The sequence below is a fragment of the Colossoma macropomum genome, unplaced genomic scaffold (genome assembly GCF_904425465.1).
Source record: "Colossoma macropomum unplaced genomic scaffold, Colossoma_macropomum, whole genome shotgun sequence".
Taxonomy (NCBI): domain Eukaryota; kingdom Metazoa; phylum Chordata; class Actinopteri; order Characiformes; family Serrasalmidae; genus Colossoma; species Colossoma macropomum.
The window spans coordinates 21,682,847-21,692,854 of record NW_023494808.1 but is presented as its reverse complement, the minus strand read 5'-3'; positions in this window follow the sequence as shown (position 1 = coordinate 21,692,854).

The following is a 10,008-nucleotide window of genomic DNA, read 5'->3' as shown; positions in this document are numbered from 1 at the left end:
TGTGATTGGTGGATCCGTGTGTCCATCTGCTTTTTATGTAAAACTGACCGAAGGACACTCAGGAAATCACTAAGACTGACCCATCACGTCAGAAACCCTTCATTTTTCAGTCAGTTGACATTAGAGACACGTGAAATGATGGGCAAAAAGTTTAAAGCCACTGATGTTGCTGCAGCAGCTTTGGAAAGTAGTGATGAAGATAAAGGAGTATTTTAAGATGAAACATATGAGTATCATGTTATATCGTAGCTGTCCAATGAAAAACATCTCCATTTTTTGCGATTTTTACCTTTATGCATCATTTGAGCAGCAGCTGTCCCTTTACGTTGTGTGAAAATTCCATGATGATGGGACCAATAGAAATGCTCCATAATTGCTTGGAATAAAATCACTTTCCATTGACTTACACTGAAAGTAAAGAACGTTTTTGCCCTCCCCTATAAAGTTAGTATTTTGGAGATACTTGTTTTTCTTTGGACAGCAATGATATGCAAGTACTTTTAAAGGTGAATTTAAGAGCACATGCAAAAATCGAGAAAATGCATTTAGACCCCAGAGAGTAAAGACACTGGGTGACAAATGTGGGAAATCTATCTGACTTATGTAAAAGAAGGGAGTAAAAGAGTCTCTCAAAGTGCATTCTTCAGCTCATACTGAATTTATAGTTGTCTGGTATCACTATATCATATCTATTTAAATCAATTTATTCACCATATCCCTCCATTCTGGTATCGTCATATCCATTTATTGCTCTGGCACTGTCTTGGTTAAATGTCTAGAGTCATCTCTAGGAAACCCAGAATTATGTATCACTGGCCAAACTAAGAAAAATGAACATTTCAGAAAGTGATTTTTTAGTGAAAATCATTTCCATACAATTTTACTTCCATACAGTTTTATTTTTAGTTTTGCATGATGCTAATCGGTGGTTAGCCATTAGCTATATTAGCCTTGTAGCTCCAGTGCATTTCTTGGCTGATTTGCTACCCAAATATTCTGATTCAGTAGGTAGACTTGGTGTAGTGAGTGGGCCACAAAAAGCCAAGAACATTCATATACAATCCCTGTATTTCTACCAGCTGTGAAAACCTTATGGCACTGCCTGTATGTATATTTGGGGGAAAACCTTGAGCACCCTTGAGCAGGATATTTCTTTGCAAAGTTAGAAACCTTTTCTTTGAGCAGTTATTTAGCTATGAACACAAACCTCTTTGTGCCTCCATCTGTTGCTTTCCAAAGACAAACAATCATCATGTTTCTGTTTTTAACCAGAATAAAGACATTGCTGGCAAATATCTGTGAAGCATTTGTTATAAGTCAATAAGACATAAATAAACTGAACCTACATAGCTAAACAATCAGAGTAAAATATTTGGTCACATTTTATTTTGATGGTCCCTTATAGATGCTTTACAGATACTTAAATCATTAACAAACTTTCTGGTGATGTTCAGTCGAGTATCTACAACATTATGGTTAGGGTGAGGGTTGGAAGTAGGTGTAGGTTTTGCCTTGAGCTTAAGGTTAGGGTTAGAGTTAGGGATAGATTTAATAAACTCTTTCACACTGAACTTGAAGTTCAGATGAATTTAATGGATATTTCGTTGAATGTTACTTAAAGGCTGACTGAACATTTACAAAACACCTACAGTTGACCATCCAAGTAACACTCAACTTCAGTTGCATTTAATGGATATTTAGTTGAATATTACTTAAAGATATACTAAACATTTACAAAGAATCTACAGTGGACCATCCAAATAAAGTGTTACCAAATATTTTTGCTGTTTGCCTTTTTGCTGTTAAAGTATGATAAGCTCAGTCCTGAACGTGCTTGGCCTGCAACTTCTCTTTAATAATAGAACACAGTAGCATCGCCTTTGAACTGTTAATATGTTGTCAGGTGTTGATTGAATCCGACTTTACATTTGTCAGTGATTTATAATCGTTTTTTCTACTTATTGTAAAGCTTTCATCATCCTTGTTTTCTCAGTCTGTGAGAGACTCCTGCGTTCCACATTTAAAGCGTGTGTTAATTTAGTACATCAGTTAATTATCAAATTATCTGTGAAAATTTGGTGCATTAGAGCAATAAGATGAAAATTGATATTGTGCATTATAGCAGTGTGCCTTGATAGAGCTTGAATATGTTTTAGTTGGGTTGTGATCAAGGAGTGGCGCACTGAGGAATGTAGTGTGTAAAATAGTTATTGGACCCCCTCATATTGCTACTTCTGCAATTTTACACCGTGACTCATGACTATCAATTAGTCTGCATTAGAGAACCAATTGTGTTGAGACATAAGTCAGTTCACAAACACGTTACACTGCCTTCTTTTAATATGTTAGTGGTCATTTTCATATTGGGGCCCTTTTTAACATTGGGGTCATGAGATCCTAATTACACCAGTAGTGATAGTCTGGTGTCAGACTAAAGATCAACTATTTATTCTGGAGTCTTTCCATTCCTGCTTCTCTGGCATCATTATACATCCTTTTTTACTTATGACTCATTTCGTCTTCCAAAAAAGACAGTATATGAAGACTGTTCTTCTTCCTGTTGTTAGTGTAGAACATACTTCACCTCTAGAGTAGAAAATACTTCAGCCTTCATCAGTTCAGAGTAGGCAGTCCTATTAGGTCTGCATAGCTTACAGTAGAACAGACCCTCAGGGCAATGGATGGATGTCCTTCTCTTAATCCACCGTCTCCAGCCTGCCACTAGTCGCTAAGCCTGTTAGTGAGACAAGTTTCCTCTGAGTCAGCTAACAGGGGATCCAGTCAGGCCTTTGAGCCATATCCTGCTGTCTGCACCAGGAATTAATGCAATAATCAATAGCAGAGATCACTGCTCTATCCTGTCCCATTGTGACCATGTAAAGCACCAATGCAATTCAACACAGCTTCAATTACATGAGCTTATAACAGATGAGCTTTGCTAGGTGTTAGCTCTAGAAATAGCAAGACATGGTAGAAGTCGCTGCTAGAAAAACAGCAAAGATCAGCACAGCTGGTCACCAACAAAACCAATGTATTGTGGTGTCAGAGCATGCTTTGGTTCCTATGACGCTCTGCTCATTTATTTAGTCCTCAAAATTTCAAGTAAAGGTTTTGGTTGCATTTTCAGGTATGTGATGTTAACATTTACAGGTTATGTGCCCATAACATTGGGGAATTTTGGGCAGTGTGGGAGTTTTAGCTACTGTCATCCAGGTTTGGGTCCTTACTCATAACCATTGGTGGGATTCTGTAGTGGGCTATGGTGGTGCTAGAGGTTTAAAAAGCAATTTTCCCTCTCGGAAATAAGAACAGTTTTCCTCTGTTGTACTCTGGCTGCTGTGTAATGTGCATTATGGGCACAAACCTCAAGTTGTCCAAGCTTCTTCTGTGTAGCCCCCCATGCTACAATATTTTGTGTTTTGAATGCTGGTATGCTGGTCAGCAGCAATGGAAGCTGTTGTGCTGATCACCAGCAAAACCAGCATATGTTGTGTTTTGGATGGTGGTCATGCTGGCTGACCCGCTAAACAATCCCCAGACCAGTTTAAATCAGCTTAGACCAGCATGGATTTCATATCACAGTTCATGTTATGATGTTATGATGAAAACAGCTTCTTTATAAGCAATCTAAAAGAAACTAGGGGAAAAGCTAAGAACTCACTTAGTGCTCTACATTAAAGCTCGTCAAGATTGCAAAGCTGTCCTTACTGACAGGTAGCAAGCCAGTAAGCTTTCCTTAACAGCAGAGTGTTTTGGAAGCTAGCTAAACTAAACTTTGAAAAGCTAAGATCTCACTGCTAGTATTTCACTCAGTGCTATGCATTGCAAATAACACCTCAAGACGGCAGAGCCAATTCCTTACTGAAAATGTCCTTTGGTGAGTGGATAAAATCTGGGCTGGTTTGTCATCAATTTGGCTGGTTTCAAAAAATAATATTTAATTAATAAACTGTATTACTTAATAACAGGCCTAACCTCCCCATCCAATCAGTTATCAAAACCTTGATTCAGTGGAGGCCGTTGCCCCTCCCATCTGTACTGTTCACAATTAACATCTTTGATTAACAAGCGCCGTTTATAATTGATGTAATGGATGTGTGTAGGGGGCCAGCATGGTTTGTCCAGTTCACATGCTTTTACTGACTGTACACAGTTCTGCTATTGGTGGAAACTGGAGCAGCCAGTGATCTGTTCAGCAGAGCCTATAAAGATAAGCAAGTTTTAAAAATGTGTATGAGGAATAGTTATACCTGCAATATTATTGCTATTCATGTGCCTTTCTGACTACATGAGATCATAAGTCCTATCATATGCAACATCATGTTTAAATGTTGTGTTATTTCATATTTTGGTTAAAACGATCGTAGACTATTTAGGTATTTTTGGGATGATTTTTTATGCATTTTGATGGGTTTTAAACTTTTTTTTTTTGCTGTAAACTATGGAAGAAATCTGGTAACCTTGTAGCTAATCTTGGGGAGGTCAAACGCATTGCTTGTATTTCAGGTGGTGCTCTGCATTGCAAAAGCTTCTCAAATGTTTGTATGTGAAGCTAGCTAAACTAAACTTGGGGGCACACTAAGAAAACAGTGCTAGCATTTCACTTGAGCTATGCATTATAAATGCTCCTCAAGATTGCAGAGCTTCCCTTACAGACAGTACATTAGCTTTTCTTAACATCAAATGAGTGTTTTGGAAGCTAGCTAAACTTAGGGGAAAGCTAAGAACGCACTGCTGGTATTTTAGATACACCCAGCCTTGCAAAAACCTCCTCAAGATTGCAGAGCTTTCCTTCCTTTCCTTTCCTTGCAGTTCTTTGCCGTTGCATTCTTGCGGATAAAAGTCCCACGGCCAAAATAGAAGTGTCTTGAGCTAATAAAAAGAGGCTAAAAGAGGTAATGAGCTGATGGGGAATTTTTGACTCGGTTTCAGCTCCGCTAACTCAAGGCATTACAGAGGCGTCTAGCAAAGTACAGTCAAACAGCAAAAGCTCCTTTGTGACATTGAAGAGAAAAAATGAATAAAACAAGTCACAGGTCTCGAAGCAGAGCAAAATATTGGAAGATAACAATGCAAAACACTGCCTGGCTTGTTGGAGTGAAACTACTTTGTAGTTATTTTATTCATGAGCTTGTGAATCGGAATGCTTAGAAAATCATTGCCTGTCTGTCACTTAGAAGGAGACAGTGGTGGGTTAGCTTTTATACCGCACCACACACTGCCTGCACATGAAATTCGGGGTTACTGTGAAGCTTCCGTGTAATTCAGTCGATAAAGATTGTTTTCACCTCGAGAACTGAAGTGTGCTCCACTTTACACCGTCCCTCGAAAAGCGGTCAGAGCGATATTTCTCAGCTCAGATTTTAAGACCCCTTTAACCGTTACTTCTCTTTAAAGGGTATAAAGAGCTCCGGACATTCTGGGGAATATCTGACATAGAATTGTCAGCTTTATTTATTTATTTCTCATTTTCTTCTGTGGAAAAAAAAGCCTTACGAGCAATAGGAGAGACAGAATCTTAAAAGCAGCGGAAGGAATGAATTTTGGATTTGCACAATAGAGTGACTAATGTCAGGAGCACTCCATTTGCTTTCAGGTGCATGGTGGAAATTGTGAGTGGGACTCCACACAGCCTACGCAGCTTCGCTAGAGGCAGAAAGGGGGAAAAAAAAATCCACTCTAAATCCACAAGGCAGAGAAATAACTTCTTCAAGAGAGAGAAAGCGGTTTGGAAGGAAGGCTCAGAGAGAGAAGCCGTCACTTTTACACTGATCTGCGATAGGTGTTGCAGTTTCTTGTACAACACACTCCGCCCACAGGTGCATTCTTTTGTAGCAGCTGTTGCCGGGCTGGACAAGCTTTTCAGCAAAAACTCTATTCAGTCTCAACTCAGTTTTGTCAAAATACCACAGTGTTATTAATTTCAAATGACACTTAATTTGTAAGCATATTAAAAAACATACTGCTAGCATAGATCTGGTGTATTGTCTTGTAATCAATCTAGTGTTAGCATGACTGTTGTCTTTTCCACCTGCCTAGCTTCGATTAGCTGAAACACAGTCCAGTTTCAGTGCAAACTCAACGATACACAGTGACTAGCTTTAAAATGTACAGTTCTGATTCCGAAATCTGACTGGCTGAGCAACACTTGAAGCTCCTGCACCGTACTTCATGTGCAACACATATGGCCTCACACATTTTGGAACAATGTTTGTCTGTTTGCAGTGATTGGAAAAAGGCAGGATAAATCTGCTGAACATCTTTTGGGGGCTTCCAGTACTCATTACAGTCACAGACAAAATCAGGAACCAAGAGAAATGAGCTAGAAATGGCTTAGAATTACACTGAGAAAACAGCAAGACTTTTCCTGGAGCGAAGGACTAACATACTAGAGTTAATAAGTCCAGAAAATAGCTGCAGGTGCATGTCATTAAGTAGGCGGAGTTAGCTGTCAGCAAATCTAAACTGGTAGAGTCCAAGTGTAATACACATTATTTGGCTTAGCAAAGATAGCCTACATATTACAAACTGCATTGCTAGATGTTTCTTGTCATTACAATCAGGGGTTCAATTGGGACAGAGGTGGGCTGTCACCAATGTAGGGATATTTACTTAGACTTCTCAACAATGATATCATGAAAATCATTGCAACTTATTGCCTTTACGTTTCTCTCCTAATGGCTTAATAAAGTTAGGTGATTAACTTTTTTTTTGCTATATTAACATTCCTTGTCAGTTTTGCTGTCAAAATTATATCAGGATATAATCTGGTTCTTGTCTGCCAAAGATGAAAGTGATCAGAGACTGTTTTGATAGAGACAATACAGTTTATCCACAAAACCTGTGAGAATGCTCACATCTGTGCAGCTCTTTACTGCCAAGTGTTCAATGCCATCCTGTCAGATTTGAAAACATTCTTCTCAAACTACTGAAAACCCCAGTCTTCCGTCACCAACTATTTTAAGTCTGTTGAAATTATGGAGCCGTTTCGCTGTATTAACCTATAAATGGCCAGGAACCACCAGCGGGTCCATAGTTTTACTGCACACTTCTATAACCTAAGAATAACTCAGCCAGTTTGTATTGTAATTATTTGATAAAAAGCCTTATGTAATAATCCTGGGATTTTAAAGGGATAATTTACAAACACTATTACCCAGCTAACTATGTGCAAATGCATGCCTTTGAGTACATTTATTTTTCGAACATACAATGCAGTGCAGCAAAAGTGCTGATGAACAGCCAGTTTAAATTCATTTCACATGCTACTCATATAGATTCTCATGCAAATAATTTTTAATTTTTAAACTAAGAAAAAAAGTAAAAAAAGCCTAGTAATGTTAGCTGAGGTAACAGACCATTAGCATTTGTCTGTTTATTTTAAACAGTTTAGATTGATCTTCCTCTGCTTACCACCTACTATCGATTTCTGTGGTCTTGTTCTTGGTTGGATTTAATAGGAAAAGTGCTAAGTGGCATGCTGTGGTGCTCAGAGAAATTGACCAGTGCTCAAATTCGGTGCCCAGTGGTGCATGTCAATGGCGACTGTGGGCAGCAGTATGTTTATCTTCATTAAAAACATTGGGCCTCACTCACCAATATCTTCCTAAGTTTTTTCTTAAGTATGTTCTTGAGAAAAGTTAGACATTTTATCTGTTTTATGTTTAATAAATGTAATATTATCTGTAGCAACTTCACTGTAATGTATGTTCTTAAGTGGCTTACTGGTTCAACAAAGGTCTCAATAACTTGCATTTGTTTGAATGGAATTTTCCACTATCTCGAAAAAACACATTCATGGACAGAGCATAGATAGGTCAACTGGCAATGCTATATTTCAGCTAGGAAAGGTGAGCTCTAGATCAGTGGATTCTGGACTGTGGATTGGTCTGTCAAGTCACATATCTCATTGAAACCTTGCTCATCTCAAAAATGAGACACTGTCCCTTTCAAGGTTGGCTTAACAGGGCTCATCAAAGTCTTGATTGGCCTGTCGATACTATTGACACGAAACCCAACAATCATTGGCTCATGCTGACACTGATTCTAACCTGATCAGATGCTGATCTGTAGAAGAGAGCTTGGAGTTTAACCCCTTGTATGGCTGGGCCCAAAGTTTTATTACACACTGCTATAACCCAAGAATAGCTTGGCCAGTTTGCAATAAAGCCCCTGTAGTTACTGGATAATAAGACTTAGTATGTAATAAGCCTGAGATTTTAAGAGGTTAAGGAAGAGAGGATATTGTTAACCAAGTGGTACGTTTCCCTCTTTCACAGTTGTACTATACTCTTAAAAATAAAGTTCTTAAATGGTTCTTGGTTTGGATTTATTGTTGGACATTGGAAAAACCTTGTAGGCAGTGGTGCATCATGTTGTGTAGTTAAGGCTACCTCACACCAGACACATGGTGTAGCAGACAAAGCTATACCACATAGAAATGCATTGCAGCGAAAGTGCTGATGAACAAACAGCTTTAAAAAAAAGTTTATTTCACACTCTATTCATATAGCTATTAATATAATGAAAATTCAGCAGCATTTAGCGAATTTTTCATGTTTGGTATCAGCTCATTTTCACAAGCTCAATTTTTTTAAGTTAAGAAAAAAGAAGTAAAAAAGATTAGCAACGTTAGCTGAGGTAATAGACTTCCTCAGTGTACATTTCAAGCCACATACCACTGACTATTGATTTCTGTGGTCTTGTTCTTGGTTGGATTTAATGCAGTAACAGGAAAAGTGCTAAGTGGTGTGTGGTGGTACTCTGAGAAATTGACCAGTGCTCAAATTTGGTCAGTTTGTCAATGCCGACTGTGGGCATCAGTATGTTTACTTTCATTAAAAAAAATGGGCCTCATTACCAACATCTTACTAAGTGCTTTTCTTAAATTTGTTCTTGAGAAAAAGTCCTAAGAAAAAGTCTACATCAGATTCATGATGTATTCTTAAAATTGTTGCCACCTTTGTGCTCTTGGGTGTGTACAGATTTTGTTTTTACCTAAGAAAAAAAAAAAACGAATAAGAAAACATTGGTCAATGTCAGAATTTTCAGCAAGACTGCATAAGTGATTTTTAAAAAGAATTTTGTTCTCAAGAAAAGTTGGTGAATGAGGCCCTATGTTTTTAAGCTTTGGATGCTGCAGTGTGGCATGGCTTGACATACCTGGTGTGCAGAGGCCTTCAGGAAATAAATAGCAAAATTTCAAAAGTTCAAAAATGTTACAATTATGATAATTCCTAATAGCCTTCATATAGAATTTCTAATAGTATATTAACACTAAGATAATGCTTGTGAACATCATATTTTTTTGCTAGTCTAGAATACATTATGCTGTGTACTTTATTGGTCCTACAAAGGAGTTGTTTCATTTTGCTGCCTAACTATGCCCAATCTGGGAGCAGCACAGCATCATCAGCAGAGCAGCGCTGCCTGGGGCAAGGGGGGTTAAGTGCCTTGCCCAAGGGCACAACCAGGTGTACCCAGTCAGTCAGGGGATTAAAACTCCACAACCTTCCCGTTGATGGCTCACGTGTTCTACCACTATGCTACCAGGCACCCAGAACAGGATGTTTGAGGCTTGATTGATTCTTCTATTACTTTCAAATTGTGAAAAAATTCAAAGTAAATAAAAGTAGTCATTGTGATGTGTACGGTGTTTAGTCCCGCTCCTGACGTCCTAATCAAAGGTAGAACTTTCTTGGTTCTATTTATGTAGATACCACAGAAAAAAGCTGATATTTCAAAATCATAACCCTTTCGATTCCAACCAAAACTTAACAACCTAAAACTTTTGTTTGCAACCAAAAACTTTCAAAAAATGGAATTAGAAATTGTGAACATTAATTTTTTAATTCTCAGAAAACATTAGGCGGCAACCACTCTCAACAAATAACAAGGAAAGCTGACCTCTAAACCAGGGTGAAATGAAGGGGGTGGCGAATGAAAGGATTAAAAAACATGAAAATAATGGCAAATAAAAACAAAGGTCAGTTATGAGGGACGTTGTTC